Raw genomic sequence first — 25,373 nt, 5'->3', positions numbered from 1 at the left:
TCGCAGCGAAAATCGCCGTGTATAGCTCCAGCCTTAGTTATTGTTTCTCAATTCCGTGTTTTCATTTAAGATTATCACGTTTAATTAGTAAATTCACAAATATAATTATTTATATAATATTATGGTTGTTCCTATACATACCTATTAATACAATAAAATAATTAGTAATATGGAAATTACGAAAAACCGAAAAAAATTACTTAAGACCTGATAAATAAATATCGTCATTATAACTTCAATTATTAACTTTTTATACACTTTAAGCCCTAGAATACTTCGTGTTCCTAAGTTTAATTTTTTTGTAAATTGTTGTAGAACAAGATCGCTTAAATTTATTGAAGTGTTAAATAAATGCTTTTGCCTCATCGCAATCAGTGGATTTTTACAATGGAATTTCCACACAAATTTCCTCACCGTTTTAAGTTTCTAATATGGGTAAACAATTATACACTTCTATTTACTATTGCGTCAGCGAAACTATGAACTTCTTTGACTAAATTTGTAATATGTTTTTTTTTTAAATTTTATATTGAATTATATACCTATTATCAGTGTTGAGATGTTTAATTAGACATTTCGTTTTAAATTTAAACATCTTAATTAATCAAACGTGATCTTCTTTAAGACATGTAGGTATAGGACAAATTATTTAATGAATATAAATACTTTATTTGGTTAAAACGAAAAAATATACCTAATAATTATTCTATTAGCTATTTCTAGTTTATTACTTAGTTTAAAAATAATAGCTAATTATTTTAAGTGTTTTAAAAAAACAAATTTTTAAATAATTTAAATAATTGTATTTTATTTTACTAGTTACACCAAACAACAACACCTAACTATAAATAATATTATTAGGTACTTATAATTTATATTATCAACCAAAATCAATGAATTATGTTAATAAATATTTTGACTTTATAGTTAATTATATTAAATCATTAAAAACACTGGAAACACGCATTTTATTACGTTTTGACCATATGCTCATTATAATAATAGTACATGATAATAATATTGTATAGTACCTATCTATTTATCTCAAATCCGTAATTTAATGTTACTACGAAATTTTGATAGAAGAGATAATAATTTATGACATTTTTATTTATTTTACTGATTAATTTGATTTTATTACAGTATTACTCATATACCATTATCTAATCACTAAGACAGTATAATTTCAATGTATACCAACACCAATATTTATAATTTTTATCTATAACATATTTTAAAACCTACCTCTTAGTTCTTGTTACTAGCTATACTTTATGCTATACAGACTATACTACTGTAAAGTATTTGATTAATGATTATATTCCTGTATAAGTTCATACTATGTATTATATAATAATAAATACTTTTTTAAAAATTTAAACATACTTATTACAATATTTTTATTTTGTTTTGATATCAATTAGAAATACGTACATCATATTTTAAACAACATGATCAAATAGTTGAAAATATATCACACTTTTATTTATCATTTTTAGTTTTTACAGATTATTGATCTTTTGTACATTATAATATTACGATATTTTTTTTTATTCTTGAGGTATTTTATATAAAATACTTTATTGTCTTATAATATTTTATATATCTTCTTTAGAGCTTATAGTTTTTTTTTTTTTTACAAATCATTAAAACTATTTAAAACTGAAGTTAACATAAAAACTATATACCTATATAATAGCTATACACTAATACATAATAATTGACAATAAAACTAGGAATATTACAATATTTATAACAAATTAATCAGGAAAGTGGATGTTTATTATAAAAAATCTCAATCATTAAAAATAAAACCGTTTTAATGAAACCTTATAGAGGACCCCGGGGCGAGGTTCTAAATCGTTTGTTCTATACAAAACTGTATATTATTATTTTACTCGTACTATCCATATTCTTATTTCGAATTTTTTTCACGAGCAAGCTTGTAGATGAATATAGCATAATATATTATAGTTAGAGTTATTCGGTTTCCAATAATATTGTAATATTTATAATACAATATAACTGTCGTAGAAATGTAGAATGGATACCGATTTACCAATGTTAATGTATTTCAATACGACATATTAAAACGTGTTTTTTCCCGCATGAATGATGTTAACATAACATTTTTTTAGTAAATTCAACCGGATCAACGATAGGAATATAATATAGTCTACAGGGGGGCAACAGTAGGTAACATCGTGCGCGGGTCGACCGACGAATAGTATAATATGTCTATAAAATAATTATGAGTTATGACTTTATATAATATGAGTGTACCTACTGTAAACACGATATTACGATGTACCTACGTGCATTTGTCGTTTAATTTTTAAAACGAGTACGGGGTGGGTATTACATAATTATGATATTTACATAACATAATTTATGTATTGGTAACTACCAAAAATATTACAAAATATAATATAATATGTACCTATTGTGTCGACGAGTTTTGTGTGTGAGTGAGTGACTCGAGGTCTGAGTATATTATAATAGGCCACTTAACACACACTCACTTATTAAATAGTGCACGGCCGATCTTTATGTATATTGTATTATAGGTGGCGATGCCTGAACTTAAAATATTCCAGTGGGTAACTGTAGAAGGGTGATATCTAATATATTATTATATTGTCATATATTGTTGACATATGCTGTTCGACCAAGAAAAAAATATGTAACCATAGTGTATAGTATTTTTATTCTCATATGATACATAGGTATTATATGCACTGTTTTAAATTCTGTACATATATTTATATACATGATTTAATACTTTCAATAATAAGCAATGTATAATATAGATTAGATTTAATTTACAGACTTACAGTATATACTTTTTGTAATTTCGATAATCTGACGCATAGTGCATTAACTAATGCATATTATATGTCTTGTTTTATATATATAAACGGGTGTTTAGTGTTTGTAATAACAATACAAAATACATCCTTTAATCACTTACTAATGTGATATTTTAACTTTTTGCTATGTGGGTAAAGTCTTCGAAAATCACTGTCAATAAAATTTTTTAAAATGGTGTGGTTTATGAGTTTTTGTGAATTTGTGATGCATTTATATACTATTTAGTATTTACTTGATCATGCAAATAATAATAGGCACATGATGTATTAATGTTATTAATTCAATAAATATTCAAGAACTAAATATGATATTAAAAATATATAAACATTATCATATGAAAAGCAATAAAGTTAAAAAAAGATAATGATAAAACATAGTATGCTATATATTTTTTTTTGTAAGAGATGAAAATAATGAAAAAAATATTTTCAAGAGCTATTTTTTTTTTGTTGTTGTTGAAATATAAACTGTTAAAAGAAATATTTATTATATATGTTTATTATACATTACCAGTTCGAGTATTTACATATAATGTTATGGAAATCAATAATTTAACTTTCAAATTTTATTTGAAAAAATTAGACCTATTACAATACTATAATAGTAATCTTATACATTTTAAAATACTTCGAAAACGCATCTTAAACACGCAGACAAAAATAAATATGAATAAAATATTAACACGGTAAACAGTTTGTATAATATAAAAGTATTATCAGATGTAAATGATAATAAGCTTAAAAAACACGTTTTTGACATGGCAAGAGGAGGGCCGAGACACAATTATGGACTGTAGGGTGAATAAATAAGTACCTATCGTTAGTTCGATCAAATAGGAAACAAAACAGAATACAATATGCCTAAGCAACAAACGAAAATCGTGAATAAGTATAGGTACGCTGTAAAATATTACGTGTGTAAAAGGATAATCCATTAGGGATTTTTTTTCTCGTTGAAACCTAACTCGACGTATTGACATGACGGAATACCGTCCCCAAATATTAATAATAGTATCTATATATATATTATACTGCACGTAGACACATTATATAGTTATTGAAACGCACTCTTTCTCTCGTCGTTGAACGAATTATTCGGAGCGGGGTTCGGTTATTGTCAACATCGCTTCGCCACATGTCACGCATGCAGCTAAAAACTAAAAGCCGTAATATTTGGCGTGGTTTTACTACTAATGTTTATAGACATATTATAATCAGTGGCGGCTCGGGTGCTTTGAAAGTGGGAGGGCGATATAAAATTGCTTATTTATGGAAAGTATCGAACACAAATAATATTAATAATAGTTAATTAATTAAATCTATTTAATATATATAAATTATTAAATCTATTCAATATATATAAATTATTATATATATTATTTAGCTATTATGTTACAATCGCTCAAAGTAAATAATAAACACACGCAAGTTCGGAATCAGTGCACATATCGGGCGATTAAAATCATCGCCCCGGCGGCAGTTTTATTATTGTGTTCCCTTTATTAATTATTGTATTCCGATCATAATTATGACGAGCGACTTTCAACATCGCCCAAGCATCGCACATTCACTGCTCGCGGGTCCCATAAAATTGTTATTGGTTATTGATAATGTTTTCATAATATTTATTAGTGTAAATATAGGAAACACAATTTTTATTTTTGAGTTTTTGACAATATTATACTACAATATAAATTTGAAATTTGATATTAAACTTATAAATTAGTAATAAATGATAATAATATTAGAAGGAGGGCGATCGTCCAATCGCCCCTACCTACAAGCCGCCACTGATTATAATTATTTATAAACTGTTAAAACCAAAATAATGTATAAAGTATATTATAGGTACCACAGTAATATTTTCACCTTAAGTTAATATTCTATATAATTTAATACAATGTACCAATATGATAAATACATAAAATACAGTTTTATATAATTTCGTATACTTAAACAATAAACATACATAGTAAATAATAATAGTATGTGATTTCACAGATTTATATTCGGAACTATGATTATGTACGTTGGTAAAATAATTTTAATAATATTAGATTTTAGTTAATAAATATTATAAATTGACTTAAAACACATAACGTCACCGTATATTAGAATTAAATATTTATATTATAAGCTGTATTTGAACTTTTTCAACAAGAAGTTTCAATTTCCTTTATGGGTTTCTGTACATGTTTTCAATCTATAATATCCAGCAAATGCCAAATACTCACTAAAAATGAGCATTTTAAGTATTTATAAGTTGTAAATTTATAGCTAATATATATAAAATTGTATATTATGTTGTTGATTCATTGATTGCATATTCATTCTGTTCAAAATTCTGAAATTTTGCTATCAATAGTACATATGATATTGTGTTTGAGTTTTCAACGATAACAGAATTATAGTATAGTAGCTATTTTTTGACATTTAGACTATTAGATAAAATTATTATAAGGATATCAATATTAATTATCATGTATTTGAACAAGAATTAAGATCAAACATTGACATTTGATAAAATGTTTGTTTTGTCATATAGTTAAACATACATCTAATATCCAATGAGTCATGAGATAGTGTTACTACTACCTCATTGTTATTGATGTAATTGCTATGATAAAATAATCTAACTAAATAATATGTAAAATATAATACAATTTAATTCTTTATACATTCAAATAAATTATAAATAAATTTTAAAATATATGTAATAAAATTCGTATACAATATTTTTAAAGTTTAACTCTTATAGTTTTAGTATATAATTATAGTAATCATAATTATAATTTATATGTTTCTCGTAAACTGTATATATAATATTTATAAATCATACTGTACAATATTATATAATATATATTATATACAATTAATTGTGATTTTTATACAACTTATAGACATATTGAAATGTTGAACAATCACTAACTCTATATTGTATATGCCCCTTGTATAAATTAAAACAAAATTCGACATTTAATACTTGTTTTTCTAGAAATTAAGAAAAAAAATATTATACTTTAATTTCGGACAACCTGCAAAGTACGGTTATTGCAAGTTTTTAATTTTTAAAAATTTAAAATTCACTTAAAATTTTTAAAACAACGATATTCGTATTAAATAATTTAAGAATATAAAAATGTTATTTATTTTTGTCTAATCCGAGAACTTTTTTTAATGAATGAATGTGGCCTGAGAGTCCAAAAAGATACCTATACATATTATAACAATTCAAAAAGACGATAAAATATTAACGGTTATCTAAATGAAAATACATAAATAATAAATATTGTTATTTATCCATCAGTTGGTTAAAGCTTTAAACCCATCATAATTATTAAATATTAATTGCCCATAGCTTATAATAATTATACATATAATATAGTTTATAATTAATTTGTACTTAGATTTTTATGACAACGTCTGATGATATTGATGAGTGATGATTATATGATGAAAACAATAAAATTATTATTAAAACGATCCTAATATACGCATCTGTAGTAGGTATTATAATGAGCTGTTATTAAAATTATTTGACAAGGACTAAAAATCAATACACTCGTAAAGCCGTAAACACCTACTTAGTTATAAACACATAAAATATTAAAATTAAAATATATTATATAATATATTAAATATGATTAAGAGAGCATTACCATTTGTATTATTTGACCTCGACATCTAAGAAAATAAATAAAAAAAAAAAAAAACATTATTTTCTGCTTTTTAAATAAATGAAGGAGATATTATACTAAACGGGCGTTTTGTTATAATAATATTTGTTCGACCTAAAATCTTCAATATTGATGAGTATAACCACTACAAATGTTGATCACAAATCCCAACAGTAAAGAAGACAACTTTTAAGTCTTACCGCTATAAAATAAAATAAGTTTTGGTGAAAGAAATTGTAAAGAAAACACTACAAAAATTACGCACTCACATATATATGCGTATTATTATTTCGCGGTACTTTTTGAAATCGACAAGAAAAAAAAACTATAAATCAGAACCGATCGTAGTTTGTTATGAAAAATTATTATGTGTATAATATATCAGAAAAGCCGAGTCAAATCGTGTGAACGATGAAAATATAATCTCGTTTTGAGCAGTTATACTACCATACGACTTGAATACACGGATTTTATCACCAAACAATTATTGGTAATAATTAAAAATTAAAATCATAAAATGTTTACTGTTTCGTATATAATATGCTCCTATTATACGGAGTATACGTCTGCGTTGAATTCAAATCGTTATAATATTATATGTGGGACGCTAAATACGGATAAAACGAAGAGAAAAAAAAGAGGTTTCCCACTATAAATTATTATTTTATTTCCGATAAGATAATGTGTTATTATATTATTCGGCTATACGCGTGCTTAGAAACTATAATATTATCTAATCAAAATATCTTTGATCTCCAGACAAGCCGCGGCGCACGTTTTTGAATTGAGCGCGCCTACAGTCTGTATAAGTGTCGGTTCTCACTTCTGAAGACCTCTATCAACTACACGCACTCACACACACAAACACACACGCGTGTTGTCGGTCACCCTCGACGATTGTCGTCGGCGCGCAGCAATCGCGCAGCAGCTGTAACGCTATCATCATCCGGGGGGGCGCCGGCAGTCGTTATGCAAAACGATTGATGTCACGTCGTTTGTTAACGCTGCGTCAGTGTTCGGCCCGTCTTCAATAGATACGGACGTCGGACGACATCTGTTTGGTCGGAGGAGAAATCTCTCGATCGGTATTCACACACCGTACGCACATCACATCCGCGTAATTATTGTCGTATATACCTACGTCGTATAGTAGTGAGTGCCGATCAAAAACATGACGGAAGAATCGGACAACGCCGACAAACCACTGACCATGAAACTGGACGACCAGGTGCCGCCGGCGATCCACGAGATTCAACTGTTGCTTCCGGCGGACGAGCAGAAGACGGACGGGGACGGAGCTGAAGCCGGCGATGGTGAACAGAAGCCGTTGGCGGTCAGCGACGGCGGTGCAGGTTGTGCTCCGGAGAAGGAGAAGTACGGTCCGTGGCCGGGGAAAAAATTCTGCACTTCCGATCAGGCGGCCGGCGTGAACGGCATGCCACGCTGCACTCAACCGCGGTCTGACGACAACCCCGTTGACGGCGATGGGTGGAATTCTGATGAGGAAAACGATGAAAGCGGATGCAACAGTTGCGCCTGGTCATGCTGGGTTTGCGTATATTCGGTTCTGTCTTGCTGCGCCCACCCATGCAAATGATTTATTGTAAATGTATGACGATTGATTTAAATACTTATACCTATATTATATTAAATATATAGATTTGCACATAATTGAACTTTTATAATTTATTTTACTATTATTACCTTTTCTTATTTATTTTATTATTATTATTATTATTAGCACCGTAGCTGGTGAAGTAGTGGTCGGTATAAGTAACTATATGTATACTTACATATATATATATATAATTAGATGTATTGAAATTTGAAATAATATGATATTGCAGTAAGTTACGCAGAACAATTATCACGGTTTGTGTTAATCGATTTCAATACATTTACTATATAATATAATTAATTACATAATGATGTATGCAGCTAATATTATGTCGAAAGACGACTGGCAGGCTCGCACACAAACGGTTGTGGTGGTGATAAGGGTGAATCCCACCCTCTGCCCTGAAAATTTGGCACGATTTTATTAAGTGTGTTTATCTCTATAGAGTAAAAGTAAAAGTAGTTTTTGACAGCGCACTCTTCTTGTCGTAAAAGACGAACACGAAAACGTACTGCCTCAGCAAAAAAAAAAAAAACAGTTTTTCTTTGTATACGCGCCTGCAGGACTACATCAGGTTTAATGGTATATATTATACGTCAGAAACTTTTAGTAATGCACGATTATACAACGGACGGTCTCTGCAGGAAATTGTGCACCGCTTTAAGTTTAGTTCTGTCTACGTCAATGACATCATCTTAAAATACTAATATATAAATTAGAGTGTCTATATTGTCTAATAAAAAACACGTCAAGTCTTGTATATTATAGGTGAGGTATATATATATATAGGTATGAACTTCAATCAGCGATGGTAAAACTTAGTAAATACAACGATATATAAGTATAGATACTTACGTCGTACATATATCATTACACGTATAAAGGTGTTAAATAGGCAGGTACAGGTATACTTTTACGAATTATTGTACTGGATGTTAAATGTATACGTAGTATACACACATACACACACGCCGCACAGGTAATTTACAATAAACGATTTAAATATTTTTCCAATAGTTGTAATAATATTGATGATGAAAATGTCGAATGATAACGATTGATGATGGTGATGATAATGTTTCAAAAATAAATTAATCACGTACTCCACAGCTTAAGAGCTATATACAACACAATAGGCACATTATAAACTGTACAGCCGATGTTACGATGGGATTACGCCGAATTGGGGTGTCGGAATAATATTGGGGTGGTCTACCGCATGGGTTCCCAAACTGCGGGTCGCGATTACATTTTTTGATGTCCTTTAATTTTCGAAATATAAATTACTATAAAATGTGTAGGTACATATATATAAATAATATATAGATAAAAATCATATCCAATATTATGGAAAATTAGTCTAATGTTGTAATGCGGATGAGTAGCCCGTTTACAAAGTATATTTATTATTTTTCCATACAGTCAACTATTTTTTAGGCATATTATCAAAGATCAGTTAGGTCGTTTTTTAAAAGCTATAATTATTAAATAAAAAAAGATAACTAGTATTTTGTTATACTAATAGATTGTTCCGTGAAAAGTTGCAGAACTTATAGGTACTCTGGTCTATAAAATGTATAACAAAATAAATTAAAAACACAGAATCCAAGTACTCTATAAAATTAAATTTATTCTTCATTCATCAACTAGTTAAATTTAAATATGTTTTAAAAAAAATTAAAAATATATTATCAATCAAAATTAACATATTAAAATACAGTTTCGAGTCTCGTTAACTTGAATTCCAAGAGAGATAAAAATTAATTTACCTTACGTATTTTATGAACTACATAATTCAATTTATTTTTAATTAAATTCAATTTCCCTAAAATACTTGAACAGTATGTCATATACACACTTTCACTTACTTAATTATGAATATTAAATTGTTTAGCAATTTCATTTTGATGTTTACCACTTTAAGTCACCTCGATGTTTTATGTTTACTTTTTCAATAATTTTTAATGTAAAAAAAACACGTTCAAATACATAACGAATAATGCACACTGCCATTTTACACAATACACAATGTAGATATAGAAGGTAACTGTTGATTATTTTATAGTTCAATAGTAGTTGCATACATATATATATATATATAAAATTATGATTATAAACTAGATCTAGTGATACAGTTTAAGATAAGCTTGTCATAACTGACTTTGACTTAGCTATGGGCAATTATTTTTACTTTCGACTTATCGAGACAAATATTATACTTTTCCAATGGACAAAAAAAAAAACAAATTATCAATGTGTTTGAGCTATCGAAACTGGACTGTATAAATATATACATAGGAATATCAGATAGGTGTATACAATATACAAAAATTATAATTAATAAACAGTAGGTAATAACAGTTTCATTCATTTTGTTACATTATTTAAAAATTGGTATAATTAAATTTACTTATTTTTTTAACTGCTATCAGTATATAATATTTTAATCAAAATTGATTATTACTTGTGTTTCTTTCTATATTTTGGTGTACATTGATTATAGAGTGTAGCACCACTCGTACCACAGTATTCCGTGTTTCCACGCCAATTATATTACTAACCGAATTGGTTTTTGACAATAGATATACAATAAATATTAATTGAAAAAGATAATACCATTGTCAAGGGTTACAGTGATGATGGCGGAAAGAGGGATTAGGACCCCTACTAATGATTGAGCTCAAAAGGGCGACCCCTCAATAACAAATCCACATCAAAATGTATACTGACACATCGAAATCTAATTTAATCAAAATAATTTCTCCCTCGTTGAAAATATTATTTATTTTCGAAATTTTATCATTTTAGATTTGTCAGTTACAATTATATATTTTATTGGTTTGATAAAATAAATATAATTATAGTTAAGATTACATCGGATCTGTAAATCAATAAAACACATATTTTATTAAATGAAACAAGAGAAAAATGTTTATTTTTCAAATTAATAAATAATCTACTTGTCAATGGTTAAATATACGAATGGGCAGCCCGAAGTAAAATAATTCAAAATATTTTTATTAAAAATCAAATCAAACAAAAAAAAAAAGAATAAAAAAAACTATAAATATTTACGTGACATTAGATTCTGAATAAAATTAATTGCTTTTTATTTTGTTGTTGTTTAAAAAACCAATCACGGAAACTTATAATTTTCTATAAATGGTATAATTTTCAAAATATTTTGACTCTTGGGATAGATAAATTTAAATTTTATATTTTTAACTCAAATGTCAATAAAAAATTATGAATGGGTAAAAATGTTTAAGTATTAAATTTAATAATACTATAGTTTCCTACATCCTAAAGTTTTTCATTTACCAATTAAAAATTATTTGCCAAAATATTTATTATAACTATTTGAAGTAAACATTTTGATAAAATTCATCAAACTCTCGAAAATTTAAAAATTATTTTATAATTATAAATTCCTAAACATTATTTCTTTATACTTAAAATTTAAAAATTTAATACGGAATTCGTTATTAATTTTTCTACTAATAACAAAAATAAAAAGTTTATCGGGAAGTCACATTAATTTTTTATGACTGTATAGTGCACATTTTTAAGTTGAAATTGAATAATCAAATTATTTACACTTACCGTTTTCACTAAATGTTTTATTAACATTTCTTAGCAACAAATAGAATAATTTTCTAAAGATTTTGATCTTTGTTATACTAATATACTCATAAACACCTTCAATTTTAATACTAATAAAACTAATAAAAAAATAATAATATAAGCTATTCAAATTGGTCAAAACGGTAATGTAGTTTTTGTAGTGTTGTAAAAAATATATTAATAGTTAATACTGAAACTTTTATAGCTTAAATTTGGAAGTTGAATACTATATTTCAAAAGTAAGCTGCAGTTTATAGTGGAACTAAAAATCTTAGGAATATAGGTAGGTACATATTATACAATTATTTTTTATGGATATTTTTTTTAGTTTGCATATACCTGGATGATATTACATATTTAATCGATGAATAACAATGTTAGTTATATGAAATAATTAATCGCGGAGACTTAAAACTTTTAGTGTTATATACATTTTACTGTACCTATGCATTATAATTTTTTTAAATATACCTATATAGATTAATTTTAAGATGGCGGTACCTCCTATTATCTATTTACGTGTATATTATGTATAATAATATGTATTTTTACCATGGTGAATTAAATTATTAACTATAAACTCAACATGTATAATTACATCTCTCTGTAAATATCGTAAAACAGTAAAAATAGATTTAAAGTAGTAATCAAAAATGTTATATAACGTATAGTAAAATTCATAATGATACAAAAATAATAATAAAGTACATAAAAGTTTAAGTTACTACAAATAAAGTTTTTATATTAAAACTGAATAATGAACACATCGTTATTTATCATTTAAAATCCAAACAATAATATAAATAATTTCGTCCAAATTTTAATTAAAATGTCTATAAAAAAATAGTTGTCTTATTTATACATTTTTTAACTTTTATGATTTCAATATGAACTTTTTATGAAAAATCTTGTATACATTTTCAAAACTAAGATAGAAAATAACATTTTCTATGAATTTTTAAGAACAAAATAGATTGCACATTTTTTTGCAATTTTGACGAAATTCATCAATTTTCTACGTATTTTTTATATTTTTAAACAGAAATAAAAACAAATTTTTTGGAATCTTATATAAATAATTTTTCAAGAATTTCGACCTCCGAATAATGTCTTATCAGCAAGTAAAAAAACAAATTTCTTGTGCATATGTATTGAAAAAGAAGTCAAACATTTTTGAAAATGTTATGGTAAAAAAAAAAATCGATAATACAAACATTTTGTGAAAATTTCAAGTATCTACGATTATTTGTTTTTGAGTTCCATTTAAAAAAACACTATAGATTTGAGTAAAAATGTTTACAAATGTTTAAAATTTTTAGTTCGTTTTTTATACGACTATAAAAATAAGTATTGTGAATTTTTAAATTCGGTATTGTAATCACGTACAAAAAAAAAAAAAAACAATAAAATCAATACGCATTTATATCGCTCCGCTCAGAATCTATAGATTCTATAATAACTTATAAGTTATTATTGAAATTATATTTAAATCAACAAAAATTCGTCTTACGGTTATTAACAGAGTTATTAATTAGCCGAAGCTAAATAGAAAAAAAAAAGTTTTGTACCTCTTCAAATTGAAATTACAGTAGGTACTTATATACATAATATAAAAGATATACGCAGCCGTGTACAAATTAACAATAATATATAATAGAAAAAATTTTTCGCCTAAATTCAATATATATGTATATACTATTTATATACTATTTACTTATATGTATTTACTATTATTATATGTATACACTATTTATATATATTATATAGGTACTCGTCGTACATATGTTATACATAATATAGGGGCCAGACTACAATTTATCTTTTCGCCAATCAAGATATAGTTGTTGAAACGTGCACATTATAACTACACCAATTGGCAATTATAATTATATAGAGCGCTCGTTGTCCGGCCAATGCAAATATCAGTGTATTGTAACAAATACGCATAATACAATAATAATATAAATTGCATAAATAATAATGAACGCCCACAGTTCGTCTCTATAAAAATCGGCGTTATTAATTATTATTATTGTTTTTTTTTTTACACTAACAATAATTATCGTCATACGCAGATATGTTATATATACTCGAATAATAACCCTTCAAAGTCAATGTAATATGAATATTATAAATTTTATTTTCAAACGCATTTACCCACAGTTGATAATTATAAAGAAACACGCAGTATGGTACCCGTTACGTGTTAATTACACCGATTTTAAGATAGGTACCTATACGTCGATTTACCTATAACGTGTAAATTATACCGGAATTATCAAAAATAATAACCACACTGCATTTGTAAGTACAATTATGTATAATGAAAAATAAATAAATAAACTAAATTGTCTAACTGTATAGGTTTAAATTAAAGTTAATTATCAGCGTATTATTTTTTATGTACGCTTATTTATTAAAACATTAAACAGAGTCAACTTTACAAAATCAACAACCTACGTAAATATAATATTATTAAAGTAATATCCACAGTAATAATTTTAAAATGGGTAACTTTATATCTGCTGTATAAATAGTAGGTGTACCTATACCTCGTCATGACGTGACCACTGTATAATGTGTGCATTAAATAATTTAATTTTAATTTTAATTTAATAATGGTAAATAATAATTATGCTAAATCCATACAATATACCTACCGGTAGTCGGTAAATAATAATAATTTATAATAGCTGGTTTATTGGTTTAAACTTTAAATATTTATATAGTTTATAATTTATATTACTAATATTATAATAATTAATAACTTATTTTACTATTACCTAATACCTATGGTAAAAGTTTTAATACAGAATATAGTTTGGATTAATTTTTTTCGAAAACATTTAATGTGTTTAATTATTATTACTAAATCATGTTAATGACTTTTGAAAAAATGCCGACTTTCTGTTTAGCACTTTAAATATGTTCTGATATTTAGGTACGAGTATACTGGTAGGGCTAATGACGTTCAATTAATCTAAATAATTATTTAGAATACAATTAATTAAATTTTAAATAATTGTCTTAATAAATTGTTTAGCTTTTGTGATTTCAGTATGTACTTTTTATAAAAAAAAATCTTTCAAAACTAAGGTAGGTACAAAAAGAATGTTTTTAATATATTTTTAACTACAAAATAATGTATCTATAATTTTTTGCAATAATAACGAAATTCGTTAACGTTCGAACTTTAAATGCATATCAAATATAATATAATAGTTATATAGGTAAAATGATTTTAGAGAATAACATTTTCTAATAATTTATAATAAATATAATTAATGTATATAAAAATATAAAATTATTGCGTTTAAGAATATTAAATTAAATTAAATTTATAAAGAATATGAACTAATTGTGTTCATAAACTTTACATAATTAGGTATATAGCTTAAAATGTGTAAATGTTTGTATTATAATTTTATAATATTATATAGACAAAATAGTATACTTGAATAAAATATATAATTAATAAAAATAATTTAAAAATATTTCGGTTCTTTTTGAGCTATAAATAGGCTATATAGAATAATAGGCATGAGAATTTTCAATGTTTTTTTTATTTTTTTCTAATAAATGTTTATAAATTATTCATTAGGTCTTAAAAGATCTCATACATAATATGTATTTTTAATTCTTATATATGTATGGAAATGTTAAATACATGCATTTTAAGTTAAAATTTCGATAAAATTCATTAAAACCACGAAAAATTGTAATTTTAACTTGTCATTTTATGAAAATTTAACTCCATATAGCTCATTAGTATACTTTATAACCAGTTCATACTAAAGATATATAACATCTATTTACAGAAAAATGAAATTAATTACATTTAGAGTTTTATATAGTTAACATTATATACTTATTAAATGGTAACCAATAATATAATAATAATATTTTCGGAAAAAATTATGTCAATCTACTGTAATATTAAAAATAAAATAAATCTCTTGAATACCTATATATACCTTTATATTAAAAAATATATTATATAAAATATACTTAGTGATATATAGACTGACATTCTGACAGCGTCTTCGCTCAAAAACGTTTTTCGTGTATTATGTTATTATATTAAAAAATCAAATTTAATACACCATAACAGTGATCCTCTTGATACGTATCATAAGACAAAGTGGATATCACATGTCTACCTTTATTACTTTTGTAGTTTTGTACATCGAATTTCGTCAAATATTTTTCAAGTATTTTCATTTTTCAATAATAGTTTATTAAAGTTATAAAAGAAAACGTATAAAAAATTATACATTACATATTTATGCTTTTTCACTTCTCACATATATAGATAAAAACTTTAAATGCATTTGAATATTTAAAATGTCTACAAACAATTCTCAAATAGCCAAAAGGCTTTTAGAATATTAAATAATATTATTAAGTACCGACCTATATATGTAATAGAAATATCATCTTTCTACGATTTCTTTACAAAATACAAAATACAGTTTTCCAGATGTGTTTTTCTTATGTTTAAAATATTAGGTACTTGAATTCCCCTATTTTTTTATCCTCCAAATATGTCAAATTTTCTATCTGAAACCAATACCTTAATTTTAATATTCGGATAAAATGTTAACATCTGAACCTTGATAAAAGACACACGTCTGATTAAATTCTAAAATGGTATATAAAATCTAAAAATCACTATAGTAATCGTGGAAAAAGTTGTTAACAATTTTTATATGTAATTTACGTTAATTAAATATTTTATTTAACACTAATAATCTCGCCAATATATTTTTTTTTTTACATAGTATAGGTTGTTAATTTTATAGTATTAATTTATAACAATATTTTTTTATTTTTTATTTAATACAACATTATTCAAAGTATCAAAACACTATAGTCCTTTAAATTATGATATTATCAATGTAACATTATAATATCATTTCATAGTAAATTGATATATTGTACTGGGAAAAACTCAATGCTATGTTGTTATGCTTATCATATATAGTATTCGTTTAATGACTAATTATCCGATATTCTAAGTAATGAGTTTTGAAACCATTGCAGTTATAGTTTTAGTAAAAATTGAGCTGATAATTGTTTTCACAAGTATACTAATGTTCTAAATTATACATTTTTTTTCGTTTTATTGTGAATACAATATTCTATTCTACATAATATTATAATAATACAAATAGTCTACTAGTATAGAGTGAAATGATTTATTATCGCATTTAAAAATAAGAATAGTAGTAAAAAGTCAGCAGCGCCTCTATTTCGTAATAGGTAATATAGATATTTTCGTTTTAAAACTAGTTGGGACCTAGGAACATAATAATTAATAGGTACTTTAAAACAATAAGAGATTTGCATCGCCTTTTAATTAAATACCATACAGTGTCGCATGTTATAATGCCGATTGATTTGATTATACAGTTGAGTGTTTACTTCACGTGTAAGTGTATAACACGTTGGTACCTATAAATACGTTTAAAGGATTTCACTTGTATTATTATAATAATTACTGTTATAATATGTAATAATATACACCGTATAATATTGGCGTATTTTCAATTTTTCCGGGTGGGGGGATGGGTTCAATATTTTTTATTTCTTATATTATATAGGTACTGATGTTAGAAAATAGTAATTATAAATAGATTATATAAATAGAAAATTGTAATAATAAAAAAACAGCATATGATCGGTTTAAAAAAAATAGTACAAGAAATCTATATGCTATATAGCTATAAAAGTGACTTTAAAATGCGTATTTTGCATATTTTGTCAATTTTAAAACAAAATGCATACTTCATTGATATTTATACACATTTTATTCATATCTAATATTTACTAAAAATAATATTTTTTTAACCTATTTATTTTATAATGTTGAAATGAAAATAAAATTAATGTTACTTATAATCTAAGTATTTATTTTAATCGTCACTCTTACAGACTATTAAATTACCGAAAAGAACGCTGTGCGTGTATTTTAATCTCTTTCAGGATTATATTATTTTACCGAAATAGTTATTATCTTATCATCAATAAGTCACCATAAATATATTTATTGTATATTAAGTTACCAAATTTGTTATAAACGAATGATAGTTTACACACTCCGTTATAGTATTATAGGTACATTATATATTCAAAATTATAATTGAAATAATAATTATTTTTCATTATACATATATAATATCATGTTTAGTACTTAGGTACTCAAGTGAGGTGTAGAGTGTAGTGCGTATAGCCACTGTAAGAAGATACACCGTTTGGTAATGAAAAAAAAATAAACGGCTGACGAGTGACAACAATACATGTGTAGATGTGTTGTAAACAATTTAAAGCAAATTAACCTGTATTAAATATAAGAAATAAATAAATATTATAAATATTAAATTTATAATAAATTATAAATAAATATTAGAACGACCAAGTGTCTTTTAGTAATAAAATGTTTAAACAAATCAGTAAATGACTACAGTTAACAGAATTAATTATTAAAGTTTAAATAAGTTATGAGCTTCCTATTACACCAGTAGGTATATAGTTATTATTTATTAACTCCACCCTCCCCGAGAGCACTTTTGAGTTGTGTACTTTTCAACTATTGTCGCTTCAATCACAAGTCGGATTTTATTTTCGGCCTTTTTTTCATGAAATACGGAAAACTATAGTTTCGCATTATAATGCGTACTGCAGGGCGCAGGTAGGTATCGTCGAAAACAATTATACTGTAAAGTGTTATTAATAATATTGTATTACATATTTATGCACACATATCACATATACATGATGTAACAACTGTAGGGTTGGTTTTGACTGTTTTGGACAAAGGACGTAGCCGTTTGGACATAGAGGTTGAACGTGATAGGAATTGAACGTAAAAAATAAATTATGAATCAATCAATACAATTATTAAGTTATTTATTATATTCATTATAATACTTCAAAAATGTACAAATATTAATTAATATTAAATTTATAAAATATATATAAATCTTAAGCAATCTAAATCAATTTTGTATTATAATAGATAGGTACGCCAAAAATGAAAGTATACACATAAATATCTAATTTTATAATTTATAACCAAATGAAAACTTTAAAATTAGGATATAACTGTAACAGGTAATCAGAAATGTACCTCACACTGCAATAACGATAACTATGTAATTAAATGTGAAATGCAATAAAATGTGTTGCACATACACACATTATACAGCATAAATTAAAATTAGTAATATACCTATAACCAACACAAATATGAAATATTTCATAACCAATTTATTTCCAAATTTTAACCAAAAATGTTTATTATTATTTATTTCCTATAATTTTTTAACAAAATTTGAATCTTATAACCGACGTGGTGAGTTTTATAATATTATATATAATGTTTTATATTATATACAATATACAATATAATATATAGAGTACTATAAGCGGTGTCCGCTGAATAAACTAGAACTAATACATAATATTTTTACGTAACATCACTAAAAATATTTCACTTGATCTCAATAATTATTAATATTAAATTATTCATTTATAGTATTATTTAATTGTTCTTGATATATTTTAATACTGATGACTGATCTATTGGTCGTATAATAATAATAAAGTTTTTTTTTTTATCTACTACAAAATATTCATATCGATTGATTTATAAATATATATAATATATATATATTAATACGTCCAATTGTGTACATGTGGTCTTGAGTGTTTAAACCACAGTCTATATATGACTGTTCTGTACTATATAATATGGTCTTTACTGCGCAGTAATTTCCCTTTGCCGTTTGCGTTAAATGTAGGTATTTTAGGTATATGCGAGGGTGGCATTCCTACCCTATTGTACGATGCATGTGTTCGCCACATTTAAAAAGGAAATCGATCTTCTGTATAGTGTCTAGATAATCCTTCTGTCCTCTCGCCGTTTCGTTCGTATGGTCGGTCAAAAAAAAAAAAAAAATACTTCACACGTCTAACCGCACTCAACGCTTTATATATTATATTGTTATATTGACTATTATGGTGAGATATATATATTATGTGCGTGATTTGGTCATCCCGAGACCCAAATATGTCACCAAGATAAAATGTAAACATTTATAAATTCGGCTTGTGGTTCGATTTCTATACGTTTTATGACCCATTATTTATTATCTTCATCACTTTTACACAAACATATTATATCCACACGACAACGGTTCTATTGTTTGTTTAGGACCACGACCCGAAACCGGCGTAAAAATCTGGGGATTTCGATCGCGCATGCATTTTTACTTTTTTTGTACGTAGGATACGATATCGTGTAGTGCCGAAATAACAAAGAACCCGGTTTTGATTTTTCAACGGCATACGATTCAGAGAAGATACGACGTTGCCAAATCGTTTGTTAAACATTTCTGTTATTTCGTCATTTTCAATATTTGAAAACAGTTACAAATAATACATTTACTCAAACGTAAATAATTCAAAAAAGTGAACAATAATTACACTTAATTGAATCTGCAGGGCGATTATGCTCATTAGCTGTATATTTTTCTAAAATGGAATTATTATACAGTTGATACTGTAGCTGCATGCAGCATCTTTATATAATATTATACTATAAAAACGTGAGGTGATTTCTTTGTACAGCTATTAAAGGTATCTGAAGTTCTACAGAACTGTTTTTCATGATTTATTTCTCAAATGCAAATACTCGGTGTGCAGATGAGCCGTATAATGAGAAAAGTTCGAAAGTGTATCAATTTATTTAATTAATAAAATAGGTATATAGTTTTCCGTGTCGTTGCGTAGCGACGAGCGTTGTTTGCCTTGAGCGCACACACACACACACCACAACTAATTTTACGACCACCACTGTATAACTCTATACGTGTACCGCAATACTGCTGCTTCGTTGTCGGCGGCGGCGGCGGCGACGTGCGTTACTGCCTGCCGCTTGTAGGAGTATAATAATAATTATTATTCATAATATTAATATTCAAAATTAATTTATTCTACCATTTCTACCCGAAGAAATAAATGCGAACAATAAAAGCGAGCGTATAATTACCCTTTGTTTGACCGAAAGACGTGAGAGAAAAAAAAAACGTATAAAAAATATAGTACAAATTATTAATTATTATAATAACGACCATATAATGCGAATATATTATGTATACGCGGGATTCAGAGTAAATTAATTGTATTATTATTTTCTCGATTATGGTTGTACAGACGTGTTTACAACGGTGATAGAGATTAGTGGTTCAACCAGTACAGGGTATACGGTCAGGGCAATCGAGGTAAGAGCTGCATACTATACCAGGCACGGATCCAGCCTACATATTAACCGAAGGGGCGGATTAAAAATATGTATACAACTTAACTGTTTATAGATACCCACTGTGAATACGACTATATGTGTACGTATAATAGTATACTATTAATGCTGTAATAATTCCTTGTTAATTTATAAAATGAATACTTTTTTCATAGACTGCATCGGTCACAATAATATTAATATTGTTACCAACAATTTATAAATTTATTTTATAAAAACAAAAGACAAAGAATAATACAACAATAAATTTACATATAGGATAACACAAAAATATTGAATTTAAATAAATTTAATAGGTAACACATTTTGATACGGCCAATACGGAGGGGGCTAACGCCACTACCAACCCTGCATACTAAAGCGGCTGAAAAATGTAAATAAGAATTGTATTTGATTATACTTATTACAATATGTAAATTAGCAACATGACACGGCCCCAGCGCCTGCGCTTTTCCTCGTCTGTAATTTTGTAACACAAGCTTTCTATTTTAGAAAATGATATAATCCATTATTCGTGTTATATTATATTAAAAATAAAATAATTGCTTTATATTTACAGAAGCGGCGGGTATTTCGATTACTAACTGGTCATATCATTATACAGTAGTCGTTTTCTGATGTAATAGGACGACCCGCTTACTGTTTAACGCAACAGTTAGAAGTGCCGCAAAGAGCGATAATAATAATAATTATTTTTAGAAATAGATTTTTTCATACTAAACTTTTGTTAATCAAGTTTTTTTTTATACTTACCAAGCTTTAAAATATAGGTATCACCACACGCTACTGCGTTCCCTCTCCACATCTGAAATTTCAGGAAAATTATTGTATGTTATTGTTTTTATAGAGTAAAAGTGGTTTCTGTCAATTAAATTCTTGTTATAGGTCTAAGTACAAAAATGTACAGCCTTAATATTTCTTAATACAATTAAATTACCGCCAGAGTTTATGTCTGTGGTCCCGAGTGTGAAGATAATTTATCATTTATAAAACGACACGTACACAGTCCTGAATAAATATCCGTTGGTTTAATTTAATAACAATAATAATTGATTCTTTAGAATAAAACGGACGTGATCCCAATCGTACAATAAGTATATGCGTATAGACATTAGACAGTAAACATTATAAAGGTCAATAATATAATACATACTATACAGATAATAATTGATAAATAATATAATGATGATATAAAAGATAAACTATACTATAAGTGACTAATATATATAGTGACTAATAACTTGTATTTAGTAATCGATTATAATTTAAGAGCATGTCAGCGAACTATTTATTTTCCCTCTCTAGCTCACAACCCACACGCATTAGATATAGACAAATGTTTTTCTCACAAAATCAATTTTTTAGTAATGTTAGAGTAAAATCATCCATTACAAAAATGTAGAAAATAATATTATTTTAAAGTTTGACGTATTATGGTCTATTTGTATAAATAATGCGTCTCGAAACAATGAATTATTCATTTAAACCAACAATATTTTTTACTTTTTATTCCAAATATAATAATATAAAATCTGTATATTAAACCACTAAATTATACCAGATACCTATTATAGGTATTATTATTTTTTTTTAGTGATTTTATTCAAGTCTTAAGATAACGGCGTATATTTAATAGCCGAATAAATAATTTCACATGAATACGTTTCTTCTTCGTATAGCACGAAAATAAATATTTTACTGTCATTCTATTTTCTATTCACTTGTATTACCTATACTCGCATATAATTTATTGATTATTATATTTCAAATTATATTATAGGAAAGTACCGCCTGCAATTATTCCCTCAAAAGCTAATACTAACAATAATAGGTTTGTTGTATAATTAAAAGTGAACTGTATTTCGTTTTATTTTACCAAAGTATTTTATTTCAATAATGATAATAAATAGGCGACAGTACAGAGTTCGATTTACAACGATGTCGAAGAGAAACTGAATATTGACTCATAAATTATGTTGTTATAAATACAGATAGCCGCGACAGTCGTATAATAAATATTATCGCGAAACGCGACAATTGCGATTAAAGGATATAATATATTTACCTACCTAACAAAGTTCATAGTACAATTTGTACTGTACAAATAGACAATATTTAACATTAAATTTAAATATATCGTTTATATATTTGTCGATTATAGCTTGATAATAATGGCCTTAAATGTCAAGTCACCACGAATAATGTTTATAAAATTATAAATATGGAAAAACGTATATGGCATTTTGTGATAAATGTTTTTAACTTTTTTTACTCTTGAACAAAAATTGTATATAAGAAGTAAAAATAATAGCAGCGAACTAAAAAAAATGTTCACCTATCCAATTACGTTCTTTACGTACCACTGATTAAGTCTAAAGAAACCAACTTATAACTTGTTAAAATCTATTACCACCAGATACATATTTTATTTAACTTCAAAAATTATTATTATAATAGCTATGCAAAAAAAATTATTTATATATTTTTATGATTTCAATGAATTTCGTAGTTTTTTTTTAAATATAATATTTCAATTTGAAAATTTGGACATCAAAAATGTTTGTACAAAAAAAATGTATAATATTTTTTTAGAATTTTGCTTTTCACTAATCAATATTAAGTTGAACCTTATATAATTTACCTTAAATCAATTTTAGATTTGTATAGTATTGTAGGAATTAAAAATTTAACATAATTCAATAATTTTCAAATTTGACTAATTGTGTGTATAGAAAAAACTAATAATAATATTAATTGTTGAACATAGAAATATCAATAATCTACAATTATTTGTTTTTATGTTATATATAAAAAAATCAATCTCATTGATACAGGATTTTAAGTAAAAATACCTGTTTTCTTTATTTGATTTATTAATTTTCCCGGTTATTTTGAAAAATATAAGTAATTTTGCTACCTGCAAAAAAACACATTATCGCTCCGCCCAGTATCTAAAATAACAGATGAAAATGCATTTAACCAAATGTAATATTGTATGTGTCATATTCGTATACTTTGCTGGTAAGACCGCGAATTCTTATTATTATGTATTATACTGACTTAATCAGTTTTTCCAGGAATTATTATTTCCATCGCGCGTCAATGTCATCAATTTCCATCCGTTATATTATAATATAATACAAGATTATGGTTATAGGCGTGCTCACGGGTGTTGCGGTGGATGCTATAACAACTCCTATATACGGGCTGCAAATATTTACAGTTTTCACTCACAACTTTTATTTTTCTTACTATCTATAGTTAGTAGTGTTAGTATAAATATACATTACAAGACGTTTGGCATTATAATTAAAATTGACTTTGAGTCTTATAACTTCATTTTTTATTATTAACTGCTATCATTAAATGTATTATTATATAATCATCATAACTTTAAAAAAAAACTGTTCTTATGAAATTACATTTTTGTATCAATTAAATAAATTTTCAAGACTGGAGAAAAATTGCTATTATTGTAGTATGCGAATGCTCTTTTCTTAAAGCTTAAACACATATATAAATCAATAATTTTCAGCAACACTTAATAACACTAAGTTCTGCGCTGCACGCCTATGATTATAATTTTTTGGTTTAATGTATGACGAGGTAATTACTAATTAGTAAATAGTTGATATTTTGGGTGCTAATGTAAGTCCCTACACGAGACCTAGCAGGTAAACAAAATACGTATGTTAGTTCCTACGCAATAGATTAAAGTACATATGTAAGTTCCTACACTATTCCCCGATATTTTATTACGATTTTATTTTCGCCGGTTGTCATTTACGCATCGCTATTGTTAATTTTAACCTTTTTCATAAGACAGTTGCGCATCGTTCGATTATTGTGGGTTGTATATCATTTGCGCATCAGCCGTCTAAAAGGTTTTACATTATTTGCGCATCAATATTATTTAACAATATAATTTAATAAACAAGCAGTGTACCTATACCCAAAAGGGTTAGTTGTTTTAACTTTTAAAATATATAATAATATTATGATAATCAAAAACTATTTTATTATATAATATTTATTTTCAATTTATTTCTATTTAAATTATATTTATACTTATATTTTAATTATACCTATAACTGTAATATGCCAACAAAAGTGTTAATTTCAATATGTGTATTTGTATACCTAATTATTATTTTTTATGACTACAATTCAATTTATTTTATTTATTCTATAATTCTTATGATTTATGAAAATCATTACATTTTTAATTAAAAACTATTTTTTATACAATTCTTTTGTTTAGC

The 25,373-nt window shown here is 25.9% G+C and overlaps 1 protein-coding gene across 10 annotated transcripts in view; it reads left to right on the top strand.

Moving 5' to 3' along the window:
• LOC114127796 (proteoglycan 4-like) overlaps window positions 1–25,373 on the top strand; it is a 32,608-nt gene that overhangs the window by 2,796 nt on the left and 4,439 nt on the right. For 9 of the 10 annotated variants that reach the window (XM_050207442.1, XM_050207443.1, XM_050207441.1 and 6 more), the window contains exons 1-2: window positions 11,846–11,932; window positions 11,995–12,072. The exons of the other annotated variant lie outside the window; for it this stretch is intronic. The gene's annotated coding sequence lies outside the window, so the exon portion shown is untranslated. Of the gene's footprint in view, window positions 1–11,845; window positions 11,933–11,994; window positions 12,073–25,373 lie in introns of those variants that run through there. 10 annotated transcript variants of the gene reach the window in all.

This window comes from Aphis gossypii, chromosome X (genome assembly GCF_020184175.1).
Source record: "Aphis gossypii isolate Hap1 chromosome X, ASM2018417v2, whole genome shotgun sequence".
Classification (NCBI taxonomy): domain Eukaryota; kingdom Metazoa; phylum Arthropoda; class Insecta; order Hemiptera; family Aphididae; genus Aphis; species Aphis gossypii.
Note: the sequence above shows the minus strand (reverse complement) of the source record. Positions and strands in the feature narration are given on the sequence as shown.